The sequence below is a fragment of the Lethenteron reissneri genome, chromosome 44 (assembly GCF_015708825.2).
Source record: "Lethenteron reissneri isolate LAM-NWPU_2019-01 chromosome 44, ASM1570882v1, whole genome shotgun sequence".
Lineage (NCBI taxonomy): Eukaryota > Metazoa > Chordata > Hyperoartia > Petromyzontiformes > Petromyzontidae > Lethenteron > Lethenteron reissneri.
Window position 1 is genome coordinate 5,567,290 of NC_083822.1, and position 26,861 is coordinate 5,594,150.

The 26,861-nt window shown below is 49.1% G+C and overlaps 6 non-coding genes across 6 annotated transcripts; all 6 read left to right on the top strand.

Annotated features, from left to right (window-relative positions):
* Positions 1–1,208: 1,208 nt before the first annotated feature.
* On the top strand, positions 1,209–1,372 carry LOC133353708 (U1 spliceosomal RNA). The gene has a single exon (XR_009756438.1). It is a non-coding gene; the product is annotated as a U1 spliceosomal RNA (small nuclear RNA).
* Positions 1,373–3,635: 2,263 nt separating this feature from the next.
* On the top strand, positions 3,636–3,799 carry LOC133353709 (U1 spliceosomal RNA). The gene has a single exon (XR_009756439.1). It is a non-coding gene; the product is annotated as a U1 spliceosomal RNA (small nuclear RNA).
* A 2,266-nt stretch (positions 3,800–6,065) lies between these two features.
* On the top strand, positions 6,066–6,229 carry LOC133353711 (U1 spliceosomal RNA). The gene has a single exon (XR_009756440.1). It is a non-coding gene; the product is annotated as a U1 spliceosomal RNA (small nuclear RNA).
* Positions 6,230–8,495: 2,266 nt separating this feature from the next.
* Positions 8,496–8,659, top strand: LOC133353712 (U1 spliceosomal RNA). Its single transcript, XR_009756441.1, has one exon. It is a non-coding gene; the product is annotated as a U1 spliceosomal RNA (small nuclear RNA).
* A 2,262-nt stretch (positions 8,660–10,921) lies between these two features.
* LOC133353713 (U1 spliceosomal RNA) lies at positions 10,922–11,085 on the top strand. The gene has a single exon (XR_009756442.1). It is a non-coding gene; the product is annotated as a U1 spliceosomal RNA (small nuclear RNA).
* Positions 11,086–12,555: 1,470 nt separating this feature from the next.
* LOC133353714 (U1 spliceosomal RNA) lies at positions 12,556–12,719 on the top strand. Its single transcript, XR_009756443.1, has one exon. It is a non-coding gene; the product is annotated as a U1 spliceosomal RNA (small nuclear RNA).
* The last annotated feature ends 14,142 nt before the right edge of the window (positions 12,720–26,861 follow it).

Sequence of the window (26,861 nt, forward strand, 5' to 3'; positions counted from 1 at the left end):
AACATGCTTCAAATAAATTTAAACTATTGTCATTGTAGTGCGTATTTAATGTGGCGCTGCACTCTGATGTTGTAGGAGAAAACACGTAATAAAAAGGAGGCGTTGGAAAGCGGAAATTTAGCATAAAATTCAATTGAAAATATTCAACGTCTAACTAAAACTGCAGATGTTCAGAATATTATGTTGAAATTCTCTTATAATGATCAAATATTAAAAGTAATTATAATTATAAAAAATACTTGAAACTTCGTAGTAGAACGAAGCAAAATGGAGAGTACAATCATAACAATCTCATATTAATTCCACAGAATGAAAAGCCCTGGTAGAATCATTCGAATCAAAATGTTTAATAACAATCATTCAAAAATGTACAAAATGTATGCTTCTCAATTCTCCCATTGAAAAGCAAAAAGCTAATTCATTGAATAAATAGAAGGTGACCTTAGTAAAAAAGAATTAAAAAGCTAATAATGAAAATGTATCAAAATTAGTGTTGTTATAATAATTCTACTTAATGATTATTTATTTAAAGTTGCGCATTTTGATGTGACGTCACATTCCTCAAACCCCCCCCTCGTCACACATCGTCACAAATGTCTGACCTCCCCCCCCCCCTCCGTGCGTGACGTCATTTATGGACGTCCCCTAATAGCGGCGGATTCCTGTACAGCGTTGATCGGCTCTTTCTGCACGCGGTTTAACAATCGCGATGCACTGCCCTCTGCTGCTCACCCCGAATCCCTGCTTCTCTGACGGGCGCATCTCGGGTGAAATGGCTAAGGTGGACATGTGAATTGATAGCCAAGCCTAAAAGTCTGCTGTGAATTATAACGATTTATTATAATGTTTATGATAATAAGAACGGTGCCTTGGTTTGGTTGTGGCATATAAACAAACCTGAAAAATACAATTACTTTCGTAACTGGGGGTAAACCCTCTAAAATAGCAACTACTCTTTGTTTTTTTCTGAGCCAATATTACCCAGAATGCCATTGGACATTTAATTCATAAACTATGCTTTCAGCTAACCTAAATGTCAATTTTTCTAACAAGTAGATGTTTTAATTAGGTGCTATTTTATGTTGGAAAACGACGGTGTTTAATTATATAACATTTGTAATTATTTTCACGTTAAATATTTTTGGGGGCCCATAGAGTAAAGGTACAACGATCTGGGTCATATAGGGATAGTGGGAGCAGCCCAACTCATACTTACCTGACAGGGGAGGCACCATGATCACTTAGGTGGTCCTCCCAGGGCGAGGCTCATCCATTGCACTGCGGGTGGGTTGACCCCTGCGATTTCCCCAAATGCGGGAAACTCGACTGTATAATTTGTGGTACTGGGGGACTGCGTTCGCGCTATCCCCCGAATATTTAAAGAAAAAATAGAATAATTAATGTACAGTACTCGTCTTGCTATTATAATAACCACAGTGACGTGCGGACAGGCGAGCCAGAGCCTCACCTGTAAAGTAAGAATAAAATAAATGTTACGATTTTTACACTTATCTGTGTTATAAATGTCATTTCTGTACGATTCCAATCATTTTTGTTACTAAATTTGAGAATCTCCGCTGCAAATACAGGAAGCGACGAGAAGGTGAGGCAGCGACGAGCTCAAACTCACCTCTGTGCGGTTGCACTCAGTATCTGGATGGAGCGCGGGCAATAAGCGCGTGCCTGTTACTATGTCACCAATGTAAGGTTTGTAAACCCCTTACTCCAGGTAACTTTTTTTACACGTACGTGTTTAAATCTATTTCGGCTCGCTGGTCTCGTCATGAAACTGCAATGAAAAAGCACCAAGGGAGGCAGCTATCACATCTGCCTCACTGAGGGGGGCGTGTTATAAGACACACACCACTCCCCCCTCGGTGAGGCCACGCCCCCCTCAGTGTGTGAATCTCACAACCAGAGTAAACGTATTCTTAGGTTTTTTCGGTTAAGTCACGTAGGTAAAAATAAAATTAATAAAATTAAATCACGACGTTTCGGAGGCAACACAAGCTCCCGTCTTCAGGTGGAACCGTCACAGCACGATAGCTGTATCAAGTAAATCTAGAACCAGAGTAAAGTTTGAGCACCTGCTGGTTTAACACGCAAGTTACACCGTGAAAACAAAATCAGCACAATTAACCAAACACATAGAGCCAACATTATCCACCACAATGCCTTTAGCAGCTTTACTCACAATTATGCTTTCAGCTGCGTTTCATTATTTAAACATAAAAATTAGCATGATAAATAACTTCGCTTTGCAAAAAGATTTTTATCATTACATTTCATACGTAGGCTTTTACGACGTGTAAAAATGTGTCGTAATGGTTTACAACACATTCTTCCATGACCTACAACAAAAGTAATCAATTTTAAATTAATTCAATCATCTATTAGCGTATTTGATGATCGTAATTTAACTGCTTCAGAAGGGAGTGAGACGCAGGGTTCGGGTACAGAGAGGAGTTGGCAACTGTCCTTAAACTTGCCTGACAGGGGTGACACCATGATCATGTGGGTCAGTGGTGCCCTCAACTGCTCAGAAGAAGGAGCAGAGCTGAGGAATCTGCGCAGATGGAGGGGTTTTAGGAGATGGAGATTCACCGCCAACCAACAAAGACTCTCTTATAATGATCAAATATTAAAAGTAATTATAACTATAAAAAAATACTTGAAACTTCGTAGTAGAACAAAGCAAAATGGAGAGTACAATCATAACAATCTCATTAATTCCACAGAATGAAAAGCCCTGGTAGAATAATTCGAATCAAAATGTTTAATAACAATCATTCAAAAAATTTACAAAATGTATGCTTCTCAATTCTCCCATTGAGAAGCAAAAAGCTAATTCATTGAATAAATAGAAGGTGACCTTAGTAAAAAATAAAAAGCTAATAATGAAAATGTATCAAAATTAGTGTTGTTATAATAATTCTACTTAATGAATCTTTATTTAAAGTTGCGCATTTTGATGTGACGTCACATTCCTCAAACCCCCCCCTCGTCACACATCGTCACAAATGTCTGACCTCCCCCCCCCCCTCCGTGCGTGACGTCATTTATGGACGTCCCCTAATAGCGGCGGATTCCTGTACAGCGTTGATCGGCTCTTTCTGCACGCGGTCCAACAATCGCGATGCACTGCCCTCTGCTGCTCACCCCGAATCCCTGCTTCTCTGACGGGCGCATCTCGGGTGAAATGGCTAAGGTGGACATGTGAATTGATAGCCAAGCCTAAAAGTCTGCTGTGAATTATAACGATTTATTATAATGTTTATGATAATAAGAACGGTGCCTTGGTTTGGTTGTGGCATATAAACAAACCTGAAAAATACAATTACTTTCGTAACTGGGGGTAAACCCTCTAAAATAGCAACTACTCTTTGTTTTTTTCTGAGCCAATATTACCCAGAATGCCATTGGACATTTAATTCATAAACTATGCTTTCAGCTAACCTAAATGTCAATTTTTCTAACTAGTCGATGTTTTAATTAGGTGCTATTTTATGTTGGAAAACGACGGTGTTTAATTATATAACATTTTTAATTATTTTCACGTTAAATATTTTTGGGGGCCCATAGAGTAGAGGTACAAGGATCTGGGTCATATAAGGATAGTGGGAGCATCCCAACTCATACTTACCTGACAGGGGAGGCACCATGATCACTTAGGTGGTCCTCCCAGGGCGAGGCTCATCCATTGCACTGCGGGTGGGTTGACCCCTGCGATTTCCCCAAATGCGGGAAACTCGACTGTATAATTTGTGGTACTGGGGGACTGCGTTCGCGCTATCCCCCGAATATTTAAAGAAAAAATAGAATAATTAATGTACAGTACTCGTCTTGCTATTATAATAACCACAGTGACGTGCGGACAGGCGAGCCAGAGCCTCACCTGTAAAGTAAGAATAAAATAAATGTTACGATTTTTCCACTTATCTGTGTTATAAATGTCATTTCTGTACGATTCCAATCATTTTTGTTACTAAATTTGAGAATCTCCGCTGCAAATACAGGAAGCGACGAGAAGGTGAGGCAGCGACGAGCTCAAACTCACCTCTGTGCGGTTGCACTCAGTATCTGGATGGAGCGCGGGCAATAAGCGCGTGCCTGGTTACTATGTCACCAATGTAAGGTTTGTAAACCCCTTACTCCAGGTAACTTTTTTTACACGTACGTGTTTAAATCTATTTCGGCTCGCTGGTCTCGTCATGAAACTGCAATGAAAAAGCACCAAGGGAGGCAGCTATCACATCTGCCTCACTGAGGGGGGCGTGTTATAAGACACACACCACTCCCCCCTCGGTGAGGCCACGCCCCCCTCAGTGTGTGAATCTCACAACCAGAGTAAACGTATTCTTAGGTTTTTTCGGTTAAGTCACGTAGGTAAAAAATAAAAATTAATAAAATTAAAATCACGACGTTTCGGAGGCAACACAAGCTCCCGTCTTCAGGTGGAACCGTCACAGCACGATAGCTGTATCAAGTAAATCTAGAACCAGAGTAAAGTTTGAGCACCTGCTGGTTTAACACGCAAGTTACACCGTGAAAACAAAATCAGCACAATTAACCAAACACATAGAGCCAACATTATCCACCACAATGCCTTTAGCAGCTTTACTCACAATTATGCTTTCAGCTGCGTTTCATTATTTAAACATAAAAATTAGCATGATAAATAACTTCGCTTTGCAAAAAGATTTTTATCATTACATTTCATACGTAGGCTTTTACGACGTGTAAAAATGTGTCGTAATGGTTTACAACACATTCTTCCATGACCTACAACAAAAGTAATCAATTTTAAATTAATTCAATCATCTATTAGCGTATTTGATGATCGTAATTTAACTGCTTCAGAAGGGAGTGAGACGCAGGGTTCGGGTACAGAGAGGAGTTGGCAACTGTCCTTAAACTTGCCTGACAGGGGTGACACCATGATCATGTGGGTCAGTGGTGCCCTCAACTGCTCAGAAGAAGGAGCAGAGCTGAGGAATCTGCGCAGATGGAGGGGTTTTAGGAGATGGAGATTCACCGCCAACCAACAAAGACTCTCTTATAATGATCAAATATTAAAAGTAATTATAACTATAAAAAAATACTTGAAACTTCGTAGTAGAACAAAGCAAAATGGAGAGTACAATCATAACAATCTCATTAATTCCACAGAATGAAAAGCCCTGGTAGAATAATTCGAATCAAAATGTTTAATAACAATCATTCAAAAAATTTACAAAATGTATGCTTCTCAATTCTCCCATTGAGAAGCAAAAAGCTAATTCATTGAATAAATAGAAGGTGACCTTAGTAAAAAATAAAAAGCTAATAATGAAAATGTATCAAAATTAGTGTTGTTATAATAATTCTACTTAATGAATCTTTATTTAAAGTTGCGCATTTTGATGTGACGTCACATTCCTCAAACCCCCCCCTCGTCACACATCGTCACAAATGTCTGACCTCCCCCCCCCCTCCGTGCGTGACGTCATTTATGGACGTCCCCTAATAGCGGCGGATTCCTGTACAGCGTTGATCGGCTCTTTCTGCACGCGGTCCAACAATCGCGATGCACTGCCCTCTGCTGCTCACCCCGAATCCCTGCTTCTCTGACGGGCGCATCTCGGGTGAAATGGCTAAGGTGGACATGTGAATTGATAGCCAAGCCTAAAAGTCTGCTGTGAATTATAACGATTTATTATAATGTTTATGATAATAAGAACGGTGCCTTGGTTTGGTTGTGGCATATAAACAAACCTGAAAAATACAATTACTTTCGTAACTGGGGGTAAACCCTCTAAAATAGCAACTACTCTTTGGTTTTTTCTGAGCCAATATTACCCAGAATGCCATTGGACATTTAATTCATAAACTATGCTTTCAGCTAACCTAAATGTCAATTTTTCTAACTAGTCGATGTTTTAATTAGGTGCTATTTTATGTTGGAAAACGACGGTGTTTAATTATATAACATTTTTAATTATTTTCACGTTAAATATTTTTGGGGGCCCATAGAGTAGAGGTACAAGGATCTGGGTCATATAAGGATAGTGGGAGCATCCCAACTCATACTTACCTGACAGGGGAGGCACCATGATCACTTAGGTGGTCCTCCCAGGGCGAGGCTCATCCATTGCACTGCGGGTGGGTTGACCCCTGCGATTTCCCCAAATGCGGGAAACTCGACTGTATAATTTGTGGTACTGGGGGACTGCGTTCGCGCTATCCCCCGAATATTTAAAGAAAAAATAGAATAATTAATGTACAGTACTCGTCTTGCTATTATAATAACCACAGTGACGTGCGGACAGGCGAGCCAGAGCCTCACCTGTAAAGTAAGAATAAAATAAATGTTACGATTTTTCCACTTATCTGTGTTATAAATGTCATTTCTGTACGATTCCAATCATTTTTGTTACTAAATTTGAGAATCTCCGCTGCAAATACAGGAAGCGACGAGAAGGTGAGGCAGCGACGAGCTCAAACTCACCTCTGTGCGGTTGCACTCAGTATCTGGATGGAGCGCGGGCAATAAGCGCGTGCCTGGTTACTATGTCACCAATGTAAGGTTTGTAAACCCCTTACTCCAGGTAACTTTTTTTACACGTACGTGTTTAAATCTATTTCGGCTCGCTGGTCTCGTCATGAAACTGCAATGAAAAAGCACCAAGGGAGGCAGCTATCACATCTGCCTCACTGAGGGGGGCGTGTTATAAGACACACACCACTCCCCCCTCGGTGAGGCCACGCCCCCCTCAGTGTGTGAATCTCACAACCAGAGTAAACGTATTCTTAGGTTTTTTCGGTTAAGTCACGTAGGTAAAAAATAAAAATTAATAAAATTAAAATCACGACGTTTCGGAGGCAACACAAGCTCCCGTCTTCAGGTGGAACCGTCACAGCACGATAGCTGTATCAAGTAAATCTAGAACCAGAGTAAAGTTTGAGCACCTGCTGGTTTAACACGCAAGTTACACCGTGAAAACAAAATCAGCACAATTAACCAAACACATAGAGCCAACATTATCCACCACAATGCCTTTAGCAGCTTTACTCACAATTATGCTTTCAGCTGCGTTTCATTATTTAAACATAAAAATTAGCATGATAAATAACTTCGCTTTGCAAAAAGATTTTTATCATTACATTTCATACGTAGGCTTTTACGACGTGTAAAAATGTGTCGTAATGGTTTACAACACATTCTTCCATGACCTACAACAAAAGTAATCAATTTTAAATTAATTCAATCATCTATTAGCGTATTTGATGATCGTAATTTAACTGCTTCAGAAGGGAGTGAGACGCAGGGTTCGGGTACAGAGAGGAGTTGGCAACTGTCCTTAAACTTGCCTGACAGGGGTGACACCATGATCATGTGGGTCAGTGGTGCCCTCAACTGCTCAGAAGAAGGAGCAGAGCTGAGGAATCTGCGCAGATGGAGGGGTTTTAGGAGATGGAGATTCACCGCCAACCAACAAAGACTCTCTTATAATGATCAAATATTAAAAGTAATTATAACTATAAAAAAATACTTGAAACTTCGTAGTAGAACAAAGCAAAATGGAGAGTACAATCATAACAATCTCATTAATTCCACAGAATGAAAAGCCCTGGTAGAATAATTCGAATCAAAATGTTTAATAACAATCATTCAAAAAATTTACAAAATGTATGCTTCTCAATTCTCCCATTGAGAAGCAAAAAGCTAATTCATTGAATAAATAGAAGGTGACCTTAGTAAAAAATAAAAAGCTAATAATGAAAATGTATCAAAATTAGTGTTGTTATAATAATTCTACTTAATGAATCTTTATTTAAAGTTGCGCATTTTGATGTGACGTCACATTCCTCAAACCCCCCCCTCGTCACACATCGTCACAAATGTCTGACCTCCCCCCCCCCTCCGTGCGTGACGTCATTTATGGACGTCCCCTAATAGCGGCGGATTCCTGTACAGCGTTGATCGGCTCTTTCTGCACGCGGTCCAACAATCGCGATGCACTGCCCTCTGCTGCTCACCCCGAATCCCTGCTTCTCTGACGGGCGCATCTCGGGTGAAATGGCTAAGGTGGACATGTGAATTGATAGCCAAGCCTAAAAGTCTGCTGTGAATTATAACGATTTATTATAATGTTTATGATAATAAGAACGGTGCCTTGGTTTGGTTGTGGCATATAAACAAACCTGAAAAATACAATTACTTTCGTAACTGGGGGTAAACCCTCTAAAATAGCAACTACTCTTTGTTTTTTTCTGAGCCAATATTACCCAGAATGCCATTGGACATTTAATTCATAAACTATGCTTTCAGCTAACCTAAATGTCAATTTTTCTAACTAGTCGATGTTTTAATTAGGTGCTATTTTATGTTGGAAAACGACGGTGTTTAATTATATAACATTTTTAATTATTTTCACGTTAAATATTTTTGGGGGCCCATAGAGTAGAGGTACAAGGATCTGGGTCATATAAGGATAGTGGGAGCATCCCAACTCATACTTACCTGACAGGGGAGGCACCATGATCACTTAGGTGGTCCTCCCAGGGCGAGGCTCATCCATTGCACTGCGGGTGGGTTGACCCCTGCGATTTCCCCAAATGCGGGAAACTCGACTGTATAATTTGTGGTACTGGGGGACTGCGTTCGCGCTATCCCCCGAATATTTAAAGAAAAAATAGAATAATTAATGTACAGTACTCGTCTTGCTATTATAATAACCACAGTGACGTGCGGACAGGCGAGCCAGAGCCTCACCTGTAAAGTAAGAATAAAATAAATGTTACGATTTTTCCACTTATCTGTGTTATAAATGTCATTTCTGTACGATTCCAATCATTTTTGTTACTAAATTTGAGAATCTCCGCTGCAAATACAGGAAGCGACGAGAAGGTGAGGCAGCGACGAGCTCAAACTCACCTCTGTGCGGTTGCACTCAGTATCTGGATGGAGCGCGGGCAATAAGCGCGTGCCTGGTTACTATGTCACCAATGTAAGGTTTGTAAACCCCTTACTCCAGGTAACTTTTTTTACACGTACGTGTTTAAATCTATTTCGGCTCGCTGGTCTCGTCATGAAACTGCAATGAAAAAGCACCAAGGGAGGCAGCTATCACATCTGCCTCACTGAGGGGGGCGTGTTATAAGACACACACCACTCCCCCCTCGGTGAGGCCACGCCCCCCTCAGTGTGTGAATCTCACAACCAGAGTAAACGTATTCTTAGGTTTTTTCGGTTAAGTCACGTAGGTAAAAAATAAAAATTAATAAAAATCACGACGTTTCGGAGGCAACACAAGCTCCCGTCTTCAGGTGGAACCGTCACAGCACGATAGCTGTATCAAGTAAATCTAGAACCAGAGTAAAGTTTGAGCACCTGCTGGTTTAACACGCAAGTTACACCGTGAAAACAAAATCAGCACAATTAACCAAACACATAGAGCCAACATTATCCACCACAATGCCTTTAGCAGCTTTACTCACAATTATGCTTTCAGCTGCGTTTCATTATTTAAACATAAAAATTAGCATGATAAATAACTTCGCTTTGCAAAAAGATTTTTATCATTACATTTCATACGTAGGCTTTTACGACGTGTAAAAATGTGTCGTAATGGTTTACAACACATTCTTCCATGACCTACAACAAAAGTAATCAATTTTAAATTAATTCAATCATCTATTAGCGTATTTGATGATCGTAATTTAACTGCTTCAGAAGGGAGTGAGACGCAGGGTTCGGGTACAGAGAGGAGTTGGCAACTGTCCTTAAACTTGCCTGACAGGGGTGACACCATGATCATGTGGGTCAGTGGTGCCCTCAACTGCTCAGAAGAAGGAGCAGAGCTGAGGAATCTGCGCAGATGGAGGGGTTTTAGGAGATGGAGATTCACCGCCAACCAACAAAGACTCTCTTATAATGATCAAATATTAAAAGTAATTATAACTATAAAAAAATACTTGAAACTTCGTAGTAGAACAAAGCAAAATGGAGAGTACAATCATAACAATCTCATTAATTCCACAGAATGAAAAGCCCTGGTAGAATAATTCGAATCAAAATGTTTAATAACAATCATTCAAAAAATTTACAAAATGTATGCTTCTCAATTCTCCCATTGAGAAGCAAAAAGCTAATTCATTGAATAAATAGAAGGTGACCTTAGTAAAAAATAAAAAGCTAATAATGAAAATGTATCAAAATTAGTGTTGTTATAATAATTCTACTTAATGAATCTTTATTTAAAGTTGCGCATTTTGATGTGACGTCACATTCCTCAAACCCCCCCCTCGTCACACATCGTCACAAATGTCTGACCTCCCCCCCCCCCTCCGTGCGTGACGTCATTTATGGACGTCCCCTAATAGCGGCGGATTCCTGTACAGCGTTGATCGGCTCTTTCTGCACGCGGTCCAACAATCGCGATGCACTGCCCTCTGCTGCTCACCCCGAATCCCTGCTTCTCTGACGGGCGCATCTCGGGTGAAATGGCTAAGGTGGACATGTGAATTGATAGCCAAGCCTAAAAGTCTGCTGTGAATTATAACGATTTATTATAATGTTTATGATAATAAGAACGGTGCCTTGGTTTGGTTGTGGCATATAAACAAACCTGAAAAATACAATTACTTTCGTAACTGGGGGTAAACCCTCTAAAATAGCAACTACTCTTTGTTTTTTTCTGAGCCAATATTACCCAGAATGCCATTGGACATTTAATTCATAAACTATGCTTTCAGCTAACCTAAATGTCAATTTTTCTAACTAGTCGATGTTTTAATTAGGTGCTATTTTATGTTGGAAAACGACGGTGTTTAATTATATAACATTTTTAATTATTTTCACGTTAAATATTTTTGGGGGCCCATAGAGTAGAGGTACAAGGATCTGGGTCATATAGGGATAGTGGGAGCATCCCAACTCATACTTACCTGACAGGGGAGGCACCATGATCACTTAGGTGGTCCTCCCAGGGCGAGGCTCATCCATTGCACTGCGGGTGGGTTGACCCCTGCGATTTCCCCAAATGCGGGAAACTCGACTGTATAATTTGTGGTACTGGGGGACTGCGTTCGCGCTATCCCCCGAATATTTAAGGAAAAAATAGAATTATTAATGTACAGTCCGCGGCTTGCTGCTTTTTTATTAACCACAGTGACGTGCGGGCAGGGGAGCCAGAGCCTCACCTGTAATACTCCAACAAAATAGCTGTTACAAAAAGTAAGAATAAAATAAATATTACGAGTTTTCCACTTATCTGTGTTATAAATGTCATTTCTGTACGATTCCAATCATTTTTTTTTACTAAATTTGTGAAGCTCCGCTGCAAATACAGGAAGAAACGAGAGGTGAGGCAGCGACGAGCTCAGCCTCCCCTCGGATTGTGCAACCCCTCAGTAACTGGATGGAGCGCGGGCAATAAGCGCGTGCCTGTTACTATCTCAGTATATCACCAATGTAATGTTTGTAGACCATTTCATTTCCTCGCCTTCCATACTTTTTCACGTACGTGTATACAGATATTCAGGCTCGCTGGTCTCGTCATGAAACTGCAATTAAAGAGCACCAGGGGAGGCAGCTATCACATCTGCCCCCCTCAGTGAGTCCACGCCCACCTCAGTGTATTATCTCACCGCGCGTCACTGATTAACCAGAGTAAAGTGTGAGCACCTGCTGGTTTAACACGCAAGTTACACCGTGAAAACAAAATCAGCACAATTTACCAAACACATAGAGCCAACGTTATCCACCACAATGCCTTTAGCAGCTTTACTCACAATTATTCTTTCAGCTGCGTTTCATTATTTAAACATAAAAATGAGCATGCTAAATATCTTCCCTTAACAAATTGATTTTTATCATTACATTTCATACGTAGACATCTTGAAGGAAGAAATGATTTGATTGTGGCATTAGTGGTATTTTTCATGACTTTTTGATCGGGTGTTTCCTTGAAAAATGCATTAAAGCACTAAATGAAAATCGCTTACTCTTTGGTTTTTTCGGTAAAGTCACGTAGGTATAAAATAAAATAAATGACGACGTTTCTGGCGCAACACAAGCGTCCGTCATCAGGTGGGAAAGCATGGTCTGCTGCTGATTCAGGAGGTGGGGTCGGGGACTTATAAAATGTCTATGAGAACTCAGAGTTCGCTTAACGTAATTTTTCGTGATTTTGCGGAGGATTCCTGTACTCCTGCCTTGTTATTTCCGCGGACAGTCCAACAATCGCGAGGCACTGCCCTCTGCTGGTCACCCTGCTTCTCTGAAAATAATGACTTCGTTAACCGAAGGTAAAACCTCTAAAATGGCAACTCTACGTGAACAAACATTACCCAGAATGCATTTGTGGATTTGTTTCGTAAACTGCTTTCAGCTAACTTATGTATCACCTTTACAAACTACTGTATGTTTAAATACATTTTCTTCTTATAGTAAAATTACAGTGTTTAATAATTGAACATTTTCAATTATCACTACTTAAAAACGTACGAGGGCCCATCGCGTAAATGTAGTCGACTTTGCGTCATATAGGGATAGTGGGAGCAGCCCAACTCATACTTACCTGACAGGGGAGGCACCATGATCACTTAGGTGGTCCTCCCAGGGCGAGGCTCATCCATTGCACTGCGGGTGGGTTGACCCCTGCGATTTCCCCAAATGCGGGAAACTCGACTGTATAATTTGTGGTACTGGGGGACTGCGTTCGCGCTATCCCCCGAAAGTTAAACGAAAAACAGGACCCTGCGGCTTGGGCTGGTAGGAACGAATAACCAAAGATAAAGAAAGCCCCACTGAGTCTAAAGGTTTTAGTATGGTCCTGCCAAGTGTTTGCCGTAGGGGGCGATGTTGCTACACCTAATCGGACGATACGAAGGGAGAGATTGAGGCCTAGTTCTAGGCTTGAGGGCGCTGTGAGTTAATTTTTAATTGAAATGTTTTAATTATTAATTTAAAAGCTTTAAATTTCAATGTTTCTATTTAAAAACATGAGGGAATGTAACATTGTGAAACATTAACTCCCTTTCACACACGCGGGGGTACGATACGAAGGGAGAGTTTCAGGGCCTAGTTCTAGGCGTTAGGCCTAGCTGTAGGCTTTAGGGCGCTGTGAGTTTTTTTATCTAATTTCAAAGTTTTAATTAAAAGCTATCTCAGGGAATTACAAGGGAATGTTACACGTGTTTAGCCAGGAAAGCCTAATTAATTTAAATGTTTTAATTAAAAGCTATCTGAGGGAATTATAAGGGAATGTTACACTTGTTTAGCCAGGAAAGCGTCACTGAGTCTAAAGGTTTTTGTAGGGTCATGCCAAGTGTTTGCAGTAGGGGGCGATGTTGCTACACGGACGGACGAAATAATCTATTGGTGGCTGGTCCACTTCGGGGCTAGAGATTAAATTTGCATGTAAATATTAAATCAGCGAAATCTTGACAAACGAAGCTGTTGGGGTGGCCATTGTATTGTGAGAGATTATCGTGTCAATGTCAAACATTGGCTTGGAAATGTAAGCTCGCAGAGAGCTGCGAAAGGGGTTGCGACAGTCACCGAGGAGGCCCTTCGACATAGTGCTGGGAAACCACCTGCGGCCAGAACGTAAGAGGCACGCACAGAAGGATGAGGACGGACGTACATAGGGGACAGCTGGACGCTATAACTGGGCAGAGCAAGTTGAGGGTAAGGAAGCCGAATAATCGAGGGCAAATACATCTGGATGAGAGGGCTGTTAGGCTGGCTCAGAACCAATAAAGAGCTGTCACTAAATGATGTTTCAATTGACACATTTCAAGAGGATGTTCCCTCTTAAATAAGACCTTTCAGTATTTTACTTTGACCCTCAGTGATGGAGCGTAAACGTTTTCTCATTGTTGGTTAGGGATATGCCAGATTCTAAAAAAAAAGTAACACATTCATGCGGAGGGAGCTGGTAGGAACGTTGGGTTGCTCGGTCAATGACCAGGGTCAACGGCGGTGTAGTGTATTCCACAAATATGGCCGACTGTGAGGGCGGGCACAAGCCGGCGTGAGTAGGTTAAACGTTGAGTTTTATAAGGGGACCACGGGGTGACCAGCCCCTGCCCACCCAGCCCCTCCCCACCCTCCCCACCCTCCCCACCCAGCACCTCCCCACCCTCCCCACCCAGCCCCTCCCTACCCTTCCCCTCCCCACCCAGTCCCTCCCACCCTCCCCTCTCCACCCAGCCCCACCCTCCCACCCAGCCCCACCCTCCCCACCCAGCCCCACCTTCCCCTCCCCACCCAGCCCCTCCCCACCCTCCCCTTTCCACCCAGCCCCACCCCTCCCATTTTTGGATGCACGATGGACGGACGGACACAATAATCCCCTGTGGGCTGGTGGAACCAGGAGGTTCCTTCCAGTATAAGCAGGCAAATTAGGTGAGCTGTGGCATCTTTGCATGTGAGAGGGGATCTGGGGCGACAGCAGGCGAGACATGACGCTGCAGTGTCCACTCTTCCTCCAGAGGGATGTGTATTTTCTTCAGGAATGCCATATATTCGATGACTGATACCTTCCAGAACTACAGAGCCAAATATAAATGTTACAATTGTCCGGTTTAAAGCATAACCATATCCCAATTTGTCTTTTTACAATGGTAATTTAGAAGCAAATATATTGACTTAGCCAATTCATTTGAGCTGCCAGGTATTATTTTGCGTAAAATCACTGTGAAACCAAGTACTGAGTGTTTCATAATTATTAGGTTTTACCGAAAAAAACCTAAGAGTATGAATCATTGCAGTCACGAAAGCTTCAAATCTAAAATGTTTCATAATTCCTGAATTAAGATTTAGCTTTGGAATTGCTCTCAAAACTTTGTTTGATGTTGATATTGCAATTTTAAAGTGACCAATTTACCGTTCTTATTGCGCTTTTTATGTCTCGGTGGTTAGTTTCGCTTTGATTTTGGGTAAAACCATGGCTTACAGCTAAAATGTGTTGGTAAACCAGTGTGAAACTTAAATTCTGCTTAAACAGCATAAAGACATTAAACAGCGCCTCCTAGTGGTGATAAAAGTTTTTGTTATCATTTTGCAAATAAAATCTACATCTTTTCGTTGTTATCCACGTTCCTCCTCCTTGTCTCTTTTTTCCTGTGTGATCTATGTAACTGCACTTGTTATTTGTACAGAGACGCATACATGTTGATACATCCACATTAGGCACTTAACTGTAAACCACTCACTTTGTTTGAAGTGTCGTGTGTTGTTCTGCATCCGTCATTATGTAAGTTGTATAATTAAAATATATGTACTGGATACATTAAAAGGTCAAATTTGAACCCAGGACGCCTGAGCAAATGTACACTGGTCATTTAACGATTCTAATTGTTTGCAATAAAAAAAGTTTACACTGGACTGTTACTTGCAAAAAAGCATGCAAAAATGTTGCTGGATTCGAATCCACATTCATGTTACTCGCATGCTGGCACAAACCCACTCGGCCAACGTCTCGACAATAATGAGAACATCGATAGGATATTGAAATAAAAGCCATTAATATTTCGAATAATCGTATTAAAAATACACATAGATGCATATTTAATGATGATAATTACGGGGCTTTTTATTGTTTTTTTTCGTTCCAGAAAATAATATTAACTTGGAACATATCTACAGTACATACACATGTCAACGCCGTTTGGAGACGAACCAGGTTATTTTCATCAAATATTTTTAAAATATAAAGTACGGCCTTTTTTTCAGTGTGAAAAACCCAACATTGAAAACGAAACATTGAAAGGAAAACGTAGATGTTCTGTTGTCGGAGAGATCAACGTCAATGTCAAAGCATCGATCTATTGGAATCAAAATTTCGATGTTACCAATGTATTCATGTTTTTGCCGATCCCTAGCTAGACTAATGGCGTTGTTTATCGAAACAGCACGCGATAATTTGGAGTTGTCATTATTTTATTTGTTGCACTAAGCCAGGTCTCATGATCGTGGCATTCTCTTTCCTCTATTAGGGAGCCCACCAGCATGTATTTAAAAGGACGAAAACTCACGCACAATTATGGATCGCCTTCCAACAACATGCCTTTGTGCTCGGAAGTATATTTTCAAAATAACGTCTTTTGCCTCTTAAGACATATGGATGAGATGAAAATGGAACGATTGCAAATAATCATTGAGAATATGCACAGTCGGCATGGTTTTTTCGGTAAAGTCACGTAGGTAAAAAATAAAATAAATGAAAACAACTAAATTCAATCACGACGTTTCGGGCGCCACACAAGCGTCCTTCTTCAGGTGGGGACAACGTAGCAAAAGCGCAACCGCTTAATTGTGGACGCTTGTGTTACGCCCGAAACGTCGTGATTTAATTTAGTTCTTTTCATTTATTTTATTTTTTACCTACGTGACTTTACCGAAAAAAGCAGAGTATAATTGTGCACACTGCTAGTTGCTACTGTGGTGCCACAGCGACGGGGCCGCTCTGCCGAGCCAGGGAGCCGCCCGGCTTCCCCCACCGCACTGCCCCCATCACCCGCCCCACATAAGCACACACCCGCACGGATCCCCCCCCCCCCCCCCCCCCCATAGAGCTGGAAGGGAAGGTTACCTGATCGACCGGTTTTTATCCGAGAGACCCTTATCGGGATTAATTCTCACGGTTTCCGGCGATCGGGGAATTGGATGACCTCCCCCGTGCTACGTGGTACCGCGGCGCTGCTGCCGGCCTTAATATGGTGTGGTCGCGGCGTGGGGCATTCGGCCACCGCGGTTGAGGCGCATTTCCCCCCACACACACCCCCACGAGTCGACGGGGCAAGCAGGGGAGGCACGAGACAGCATGAATAGCGGGGTCACAGGGGCTGTTGCGCATAGTCATGGAGGGTTGGGATAATTGCGCTTGAGCGCGCAGGCCCCATTGTTGGGAAGGGTAAGGGAGTAATTAGGATGTACGCCGCCAACGTCGCGCACTGATTAGCATATCAACAGCGCCCGGGAACCGCCGTGCGCGGGCTTGGGGTGCACGAGCCCATTGTTCAGCGCAGCATCCCCTTTGAGGTAGGGAGGATAAATAGAGGAGCGGAGAGGGGAAATCGCCCTTCTCTCCAGGCCAGCGGACCAGCAGGAGTTCCAGCCAGCGACCCGGACGTCCGTGCGACGCATCGAGGTACGCTGTTAGCGCGGAGAGCAGCGAACCTCCGCGGGCACCAAACAGTGAGTGGGGAGGTGAAGTAGGGTATCGTAAGCCGATAAATAGGGAATAGGTACAGGTTTAGTGGAATAGGCCAGCCTCGTCGACTCACTGATTCAACATCAATTCGCAGGTGGCATATAATAAATCATTAATAGCGAAGCGTGGTCTCGCGTGATCTTGTCGTGCAGTGTGAGCGTGTGGGTGCGCTGTGTGCACAGTGGTTCGCCACGTGAGTGAGCGCTGCGCGGAGCTGAGCGCGCGGGTTGCGCGTGGGTACGCAGTGATTCTGTAGTGCTGCGGCTCGCCTCGGGGGAGCGCTGCGCAGAGCGGTGCGAGAGTGGGTGTCGCGTGTGTTCACTCCGTGTGTGATACAGGTGCGCGAGTATAACGTGAGTTGAGTTGGAGTGCGCGGAGCGGCGTGTGTGTGGGCGTGCGTGCGTTCGCTCCGCGTGGGTTGCAGGCGCGCGATTAGGAAAGGGAAGTATCGTAGTAGAAAGGGGCAGAATACTAATCGGTAATTAACCATGCCCATTACGCGGACCCGCGGTGGAGGGGAATCCGCGGGCGACGGCTCCCACACCATAGGTGAGGAACTTAGCAGCGGTTCGCTTAGCAGCGGGGGGGCGATTGATGATGCTAGCCCGGCCGTTAGCATTATCGAGGGAGGGATCTCGGGGGCTAGCGACCCCCACAAATTGGTGTCAGAAGCGGTACGGACCCCCGCGTTACCTCACGCTAAAATAAGACTAATATTTACCGGCCGGGGGGCCCCTTCGTGGAAGGCATTCGCCCTCAATCTCTTAGGGGCCAAGGAAATTAATGGATGGACGGACGCGCAGGCAGTACGTCAACTTAATATGAATCTTGATGGGCGGGCAGCCGATTTTGTAGAAGCGTTACCCGCGAGCGCACAGACACAGCTAGAGGAGCTGATGCGCCGACTCGATCAGCGTTTTGGCACGCGTGACGAGGAGGAAGCAAAATCGGCCTTAGAGGCGCGCCGTCGCCAACCTGGCGAAGATCTACGTGATTACGCCGAGGATGTGCGCGAGTTAACAAAGATCGCACGCCCGGGGTACGCAACTGATGTTATTGAGGAACTGGCCGCCGAGAAAATCCAGCGGTACCTGTCTCGCACGGCGTGGTGGCAGCCAGACGTGAGCTGCCCACGTCTTCCCTTTAACGCCCTTGTCGAGCGCGCACGTAAGTGTGAAAGAATTCACAGCGAACGCGCGCAGCTCCGGGGGCTGGGACGAGAGCGCGCCATTGCGAGCCTGCTCTCGGAAGACGAGGAGGAGGAACAGGAGCTCGCGAGGACGGTAAGGGGCCGGGAAAGAGAGCCACAGAGACCCAGCGAGACGACCCCGGGTTGGGTAGCCGGGCTACAGACCGGCATAGGAGATATACGCGAGGAAGCAAATAAAAATATGAAGACCATCCAGTCTGAGATGGGTGAGCTACACTCCACAGTAGGGGGGCTGGCCGGGAAGGTATCCCAATTAGAGTCCGAGTTGGAACAACTGCGTACAGGGAGAGGGAGCGGGCAGGGGACCCACTACGGAGCCGCCACCCCTCCCCGGACGTGTTATGTTTGCGATCGGCGAGGGCACCTCAGGAGGGACTGTCCTCAGGTCGCCCGAGCTAGACAAGAGCTAAGGTCAAACACTAAGGCCCCCCTAGAGAGGGGACCACCGGGGGGTGAAATCGACGTAGCCCCGACACGAACAAGCTGTAGTGATAATGGCGAGCGAGTGATCTCCACACAGGTTCCAGCAACAACGCCCACGGAAACGGTGACTCCTGGCGACTGGCTGCGGGAGCTGGTGGCGGGGATCACGGGGGCCACGTCGCTGGTGGAAGGGGAGGTAAACGGAGTGCGTACCCGAATCCTGCTGGACACGGGGGCGGTGGCCTCGCTCGTGAGCGAAGCGCACTGCAGCGCGATCGGGGTCGACGTGCGTCACCTGCAGGCACCGGACCGCGCGCTGCACACGGCGAGCGGAGCCGGAATGGGGCTGCTGGGGAGAGCCACCCTAGAGGTCCGCATAGGCAGCCAGGTGTGCACGCAGGAGTTCTACGTGTCGAGTGCGTTGTGTCACGAGTGTATCGCAGGCACCGACCTCCTAGAACGGTTGGGACTCAACGTGCAACCCCGCCAGCGATGCGCCACCATGGAGAGCAATGGCGAGCGGATACCGTTCCTGGGACGAGAACCAACGCGCCGCCGCTTTGCACCTGTGGCCGCTATCCTGGCGACGGCAGTCACCATCGGCCCGCTCACCGAGATGCTGGTGCCGGTGGCAACATCCCCCACCGACCCCGCGCTCCGACCATCAGGGGAGGTAATGCTAACTCCTCACCCGGAGTTGGCAAAACGGTATGGGGTTGTGGGATCCGCCACGTTGGTAAACGCAGATGGGGACCGATTGTTTATGCGGATGTTTAACCCCCACAATACCCCAGCGATACTGCGACGGCGCACCCCGATAGCCACAGTACACCCCCTGCACGCACGCCACTCTAACGACTCGGTGTTCGCACTCTGGGCTGAGGACCCCGGTCGTCCTGAGGGTGAGCAGGCCCTGGCCTGGCGAGTCGGCCCGACTCCCCGAGCCGAGGTCGTTCCCCTGCTCGACGCGTTACATGTACCATGGGCGGACTTACCTAAGGGAGGGGCCGATCGGCTGCGCGAGTTACTGCGGGAGTATGCCGACGTGTTCAGCGAACACGACTCGGACGTGGGTCGGACCGACCTTGTTAAGCATCAAATTGACACCGGTGCAGCCCGACCCATCAAACTCCCTGCGTACCGAGTGGGCGCACCCGAACGCGCCCAAATCAAAGAGGCAGTTGGGGACATGCTTCGCGATAACATAATTCAGCCCTCGGCGAGTCCCTGGTCAGCCCCGGTGGTACTAGTAACGAAAAAAGATGGGTCAACCCGGTTCTGCGTCGATTACCGTAAACTAAATGCAGTCACGCTCAGCGATGCCTTCCCCATACCTCGCATCGACGACACCTTCGACAGTCTCGCAGGAGCGCGGTATTTTTCCACCCTCGATCTGGCGTCCGGTTACTGGCAGGTGGAGATGACGGAGGAGGATCGGCCAAAAACAGCATTCACCACCCCGATGGGCCTGTTTGAGTTTCGAGTGTTGCCGTCCGGACTCACTAACGCGCCCGCGACGTTCCAGCGGTTGATGGAGTTGGTGATGCGGGGCTTGCAGTGGGAACAGTGCCTGATTTACTTGGACGATGTGATAGTGTTCAGTAGATCTTTGTCTGAGCATTGGTCCAGGCTTCGAGAGGTGTTCCAGCGACTGCGAGCGGCTCATCTCAAGCTCAAGCCACGTAAGTGTTACATCGCACAACGCGAGGTGGGGTACCTCGGGCATCGCGTCAGCGAGGCAGGCGTGCACACCGATCCGGAGAAGGTACGCGCCGTAGTGGAGTGGCCACGGCCAAGGAATCTGACGGAGATCAGATCATTTTTGGGGCTCGCCACCTATTATCGTCGATTTGTAAAGGGATTCAGCGAGATTGCACGCCCCCTCACCCAACTCACCTCCCCTAAGCACCCCTATCAGTGGACGGGGGCCTGCCAGACGGCCTTCACCACTCTCAAAGACCACCTCACCCACGCCCCCACCCTCGCTTTCCCCGATTTTACCACCGATTTTATTTTGGACACCGACGCCTGCAGCAGCGGGCTGGGCGCGGTGTTGTCACAGGTACAGGATGGGACGGAACGAGTCATCGCGTACGCCAGCCGGACCTTGAGTGGGGCCGAGCTGAACTATTGCGTGACCCGCCAAGAGTTGTACGCCGTGATTTTCGGATGCAAACAGTTCCGGCCGTATTTGTACGGCAGGAGATGTCGCGTACGCACTGACCATTATGCTCTGCAGTTTCTTCTTACATTCAAGGAGCCACGGGGGCAGATGGCCCGGTGGTTGGCGCAGTTGCAGGAGTACATGTGGGGGTCGCTAGCCCCCGAGATCCCTCCCTCGATAATGCTAACGGCCGGGCTAGCATCATCAATCGCCCCCCCGCTGCTAAGCGAACCGCTGCTAAGTTCCTCACCCATGGGGTGGGAGCCGTCGCCCGAGGATTCCACTCCACCGCGGGTCCGCGTAGCAGGCATGGTTAATTACGTACGCGCACACCCACACACACAGCTCTGTACGGCACTCACTCTTGCGCTTCTCTGCGCCGCGCTGGCCGCTCACGTTACAATCGCGCACCTGGGGTACGCCGATTACGCACGCCGCGAGCTTACGCACACACAGTACCACACGCGTTCCCACACGCAACCCGCGCGCTCAGCTCCGCGCAGCGCTCACTCCCGTGGCGAACCACTGTGCACACAGCGCACCCACACGCTCACACTGCACGACAAGATCACGCGAGACCACGCTTCGCTATTAATGATTTATTATATGCCACCTGCGAATTGATGTTGAATCAGTGAGTCGACGAGGCTGGCCTATTCCACTAAACCTGTACCTATTCCCTATTTATCGGCTATGATTCTAATTCCCCTTCTTACTCACTGTTAAGTGTCCACGGCGGTCCGCTGATCCTTCTGTTAACCGCGTGCCTCGGTGCGTCGCACGGACGTCCGGGTCGCTGGCTCGAGCTGCGTCTGGTCGCCTGGCGCTGGAGTAAGAGAGCGATTTCCCCTCTGCGCTCCTCTATTTATCCTCCCTACCTCCCAAAGGGGATGCTGCGCTGAACAATGGGCTCGTGCACCCCAAGCCCGCGCACCGCAGTCCCCAGGCGCTGTTGATATGCTAATCAGTGTGCTGCGTGCAAGGCGTAAATCCTAATTACTCCCTTACCCTTCCTACCAATGGGGCTTGCGCGCTCAAGCGCAATTATCCCAACCCTCCATGACTATGCGCAACAGCCCCTGTGACCCCGCTATTCATGCTGTCCCGTGCCTCCCCTGCTCGCCCCGTCGACCCGTGGGAGTGTGTGTGGGGGGAAATGCGCCTCAACCGCGGTGGCCGAATGCCCCACGCCACGACCTACCATATTAAGGCCGGCCGCAGCGCCGCGGTGCCACGTAGCACGGGGAGGTCATCCAATTCCCTGATCGCCGGAAACCGTGAGAATTAATCCCGATAAGGGTCTCTCGGATAAAAACCGGTCGATCAGGTGACCTTCCCTTCCAGCTCTATGGGGGGGGGGGGGGTGCGTGCGGGTGTGTGCTTATGTGGGGCGGGTGATGGGGGGCAGTGCGGTGGGGGAAGCCGGGCGGCTCCCTGGTTCGGCAGAGCGGCCCCGTCGTTGTGGCACCACATAGCCCCCCGGGGTGCCAGTCCCCGTCCCGGGTTGACTGGAGCACCTCGCCTGGGTTGCCCCCACGAGGTATCGCCGCGGGGTCCGCGGGATTCGCCCGGCCCTTGTGGCTGGCCTCGGGGGTGGCGGCTCCGTCTCCTGGGGCTCCGGCGGTGGTCTCCTCCTCCATTCCAACGGCTCCCCTCGGCCTCTGGCACCTGCGGGCTGGGGAACAAACTCAGAGGCGGTGGGGTTTAAGGGTCGCCGTCCTCGTCGCCCCCGGCCCCGCCCGGGGCCCCTCGGAGCCCGGGGCTCCGTGGGGCCCATGTACTGCGCGAGGCCCCCGGGCACGGGGGGTGGGGGGACCCCGGGGTTTCGGGGTACTTGGACGGCGGGGCTCCCCCCCTCGGGGGCTGCTCGCCACGGCTTCAGTCGGCGGATGTTGACCACCATCTCCCGGCCCCTCTCTCCTCCCTGAATCAGCACCGTCCATGGTGAGATCTGCCGTCTCACAATCCAGGGTCCTCGCCAGTAGGTGGTCAGCTTCCCCACCTGTCCGGCACCGACGCGGGGAGTGTACAGCCACACCTCGGAGCCCGCAGTGTAGAAGGGGGGCTCCATACGGGGTCGGGCGCCCTGCTCTTGCCGCTGGTGCGCGGCCTCTCCGTGCGGGCAGGCTCGGCCCCTGGCCCCTCGCAGGGTCTCCAGCAAGTGCTCCACGGGGTGGCTCCCTTCCTCCCGTTGCGGCGGAGGAACACCGAACAGCAGATCTGCGGGCAGGCGAGACTCGCGACCAAACATCATTAGGAACGGGGTCTGTCCTGTAGAGGTGTGAACGGCGGTGGTGTAGGCGAACAGGGCATAGGGAAGGTGTTCGTCCCAGTCCTGTTGATTCGCGGCCGCCATGCGTTTAAGCTTCCCGGCCAGAGTCTGGTTCATCCTCTCTACCATCCCGTTCGCCTGGGGGTGATACGCCGTGGTTCGGTCCTTCTGGATCCCGAACTCTCGGCACAGCGCCTGAAATAATTCGGCCTCGAATTCACTACCCTGGTCGGTAATGACTCGTTCGGGGATCCCGCACTTAAGTACATAGTTTTCCACGAAGGCCCGGGCCACTACAAGGGCTGTTTTATCTGGGATAGCCACCGCCACGGGGTAGCGGGTGAAGTATTCCACCGCTACGAGAATATATCGGTTGCCCCGGTGGGATCGTGGAAAGGGCCCCTGCAGGTCGATTCCGACCAACTGATTCGTCCGACTGACTCGGAACGGCCTCAGGGGTACCTGGTACCTCGCCGGCTTTTGCCCACACTGCTGACAGGCCCGGCAGCCCTGCACCCAGGCGGCCACATCTTGTGCCAATTTGGGCCAGAGATACTGGCGACGCAGGGTCTCCCGGGTGCGCCGTTCCCCATCATGGCCCCCGAGTGGGTGGTCATGCACCAGCCGTAGCAGCTGGGGTCGCACCTGGGCAGGAACACAGATGCCCCCCGGCTGGCCGGCCTCGGTTAACTCCCGTACCACTCCGTTCCGCACACACAACCGGGCATACAAACCGCTCCAGGGTCCTGGTAGGGCGCTCTTTTCCTCCCGCAGTGCCGCCTCCACTGCCGCCAGATCCGGATCTCGCTGCTGGGTCTGTCTCAGCTGCTCGTCGTTTAGGCCCGGGAAGGCGCAGCCGACGTCCTCCTGGATCCGTCCGATCGGGTCCCGAGCCGCGGGTCCCGCGCTTGCCGGGCGGTCGACGGGATCCTCAGTGCCACCTGTGAGGGTTTCTGTGGCGCACACTGCACTCTCCCTCGCTGGGGGGGGGTCAGTGGCCGCGGCCTCTCGGGGGTCCGTTGCCTGCCGGCAGCGTCCCGCCGTGAAACACGGGCAGGCCTCCTCCGCCCTCGTCTCGGCGTACACCGTGGGTCGCCTCGATAAGGCGTCCGCGTTTGCATGCGTCCGGCCAGCCCGATACTCGATTTGCAGGTTGTACTCCTGCAACTGCGCCAACCACCGGGCCATCTGCCCCCGCGGCTCCTTGAATGTAAGAAGAAACTGCAGAGCATAATGGTCAGTGCGTACGCGACATCTCCTGCCGTACAAATACGGCCGGAACTGTTTGCATGCGAAAATCACGGCGTACAACTCTTGGCGGGTCACGCAATAGTTCAGCTCGGCCCCACTCAAGGTCCGGCTGGCGTACGCGATGACTCGTTCCGTCCCATCCTGTACCTGTGACAACACCGCGCCCAGCCCGCTGCTGCAGGCGTCGGTGTCCAAAATAAAATCGGTGGTAAAATCGGGGAAAGCGAGGGTGGGGGCGTGGGTGAGGTGGTCTTTGAGAGTGGTGAAGGCCGTCTGGCAGGCCCCCGTCCACTGGTAGGGGTGCTTAGGGGAGGTGAGTTGGGTGAGGGGGCGTGCAATCTCGCTGAATCCCTTTACAAATCGACGATAATAGGTGGCGAGCCCCAAAAATGATCTGATCTCCGTCAGATTCCTTGGCCGTGGCCACTCCACTACGGCGCGTACCTTCTCCGGATCGGTGCGCACGCCTGCCTCGCTGACGCGATGCCCGAGGTACCCCACCTCGCGTTGTGCGATGTAACACTTACGTGGCTTGAGCTTGAGATGAGCCGCTCGCAGCCGCTGGAACACCTCTCGAAGCCTGGACCAATGCTCAGACAAAGATCTACTGAACACTATCACATCGTCCAAGTAAATCAGGCACTGTTCCCACTGCAAGCCCCGCATCACCAACTCCATCAACCGCTGGAACGTCGCGGGCGCGTTAGTGAGTCCGAACGGCAACACTCGAAACTCAAACAGGCCCATCGGGGTGGTGAATGCTGTTTTTGGCCGATCCTCCTCCGTCATCTCCACCTGCCAGTAACCGGACGCCAGATCGAGGGTGGAAAAATACCGCGCTCCTGCGAGACTGTCGAAGGTGTCGTCGATGCGAGGTATGGGGAAGGCATCGCCGAGCGTGACTGCGTTTAGTTTACGGTAATCGACGCAGAATCGGGTTGACCCATCCTTTTTCGTTACTAGTACCACCGGGGCTGACCAGGGGCTCGCCGAGGGCTGAATTATGTTATCGCGAAGCATGTCCCCAACTGCCTCTTTGATTTGGACGCGTTCGGGTGCGCCCACTCGGTACGCAGGGAGTTTGATGGGTCGGGCTGCACCGGTGTCAATTTGATGCTTAACAAGGTCGGTCCGACCCACGTCCGAGTCGTGTTCGCTGAACACGTCGGCATACTCCCGCAGTAACTCGCGCAACCGATCGGCCTCTCCCTTAGGTAAATCCGCCCATGGAACATGTAACGCGTCGAGCAGGGGAACGACCTCGGCTCGGGGAGTCGGGCCGACTCGCCAGGCCAGGTCCTGGTCACCCTCAGGACGCCCGGGGTCCTCAGCCCAGAGTGCGAACACCGAGTCGTTAGAGTGGCGTGCGTGCAGGGGGTGTACGGTGGCTATTGGGGTGCGCCGTCGCAGTATCGCTGGGGTATTGTGGGGGTTAAACATCCGCATAAACAATCGGTCCCCATCTGCGTTTACCAATGTGGCGGATCCCACTAACCCATACCGTTTTGCCAACTCCGGGTGAGGAGTTAGCATTACCTCTCCTGATGGTCGGAGCGCGGGGTCGATGGGGGATGTTGCCACCGGCACCAGCATCTCGGTGAGCGGGCCGATGGTGACTGCCGTCGCCAGGATAGCGGCCACAGGTGCGAAGCGGGGGCGCGTCGGTTCTCGTCCCAAGAATGGTATCCGCTCGCCGTTGCTCTCCATGGTGGCGCATCGCTGGCGGGGTTGCACGTTGAGTCCCAGCCGTTCTAAGAGGTCGGTACCTGCGATACACTCGTGACACAACGCACTCGACACGTAGAACTCCTGGGTGCACACCTGACTGCCTATGCGGACCTCTAGGGTGGCTCTCCCCAGCAGCCCCATTCCGGCTCCGCTCGCAGTGTGCAGCGCGCGGTCCGGTGCCTGCAGGTGACGCACGTCGACCCCGATCGCGCTGCAGTGCGCTGCGCTCACGAGCGAGGCCACCGCCCCCGTGTCCAGCAGGATTCGGGTACGCACCCCGTTTACCTCCCCTTCCACCAGCGACGTGGCCCCCGTGATCCCCGCCACCAGCTCCCGCAGCCAGTCGCCAGGAGTCACCGTTTCCGTGGGCGTTGTTGCTGGAACCTGTGTGGAGATCACTCGCTCGCCATTATTCTCATTATCGTCTATTTGTATCGGGACCGCGTCGATTGCACCCCTAGTTGGTCCGCTCACTAGGAGGCGTTGGAGTTTAACCCCCGCGCCTGCCTAGCTCGGGTGATTTCAGGACAGTCTCTCACTAGATGCCCTCGGCGATCGCACATATAACATGCCCGGGGAGGGGGGGCGGTTCCGTAGCGGGTCCCCTGT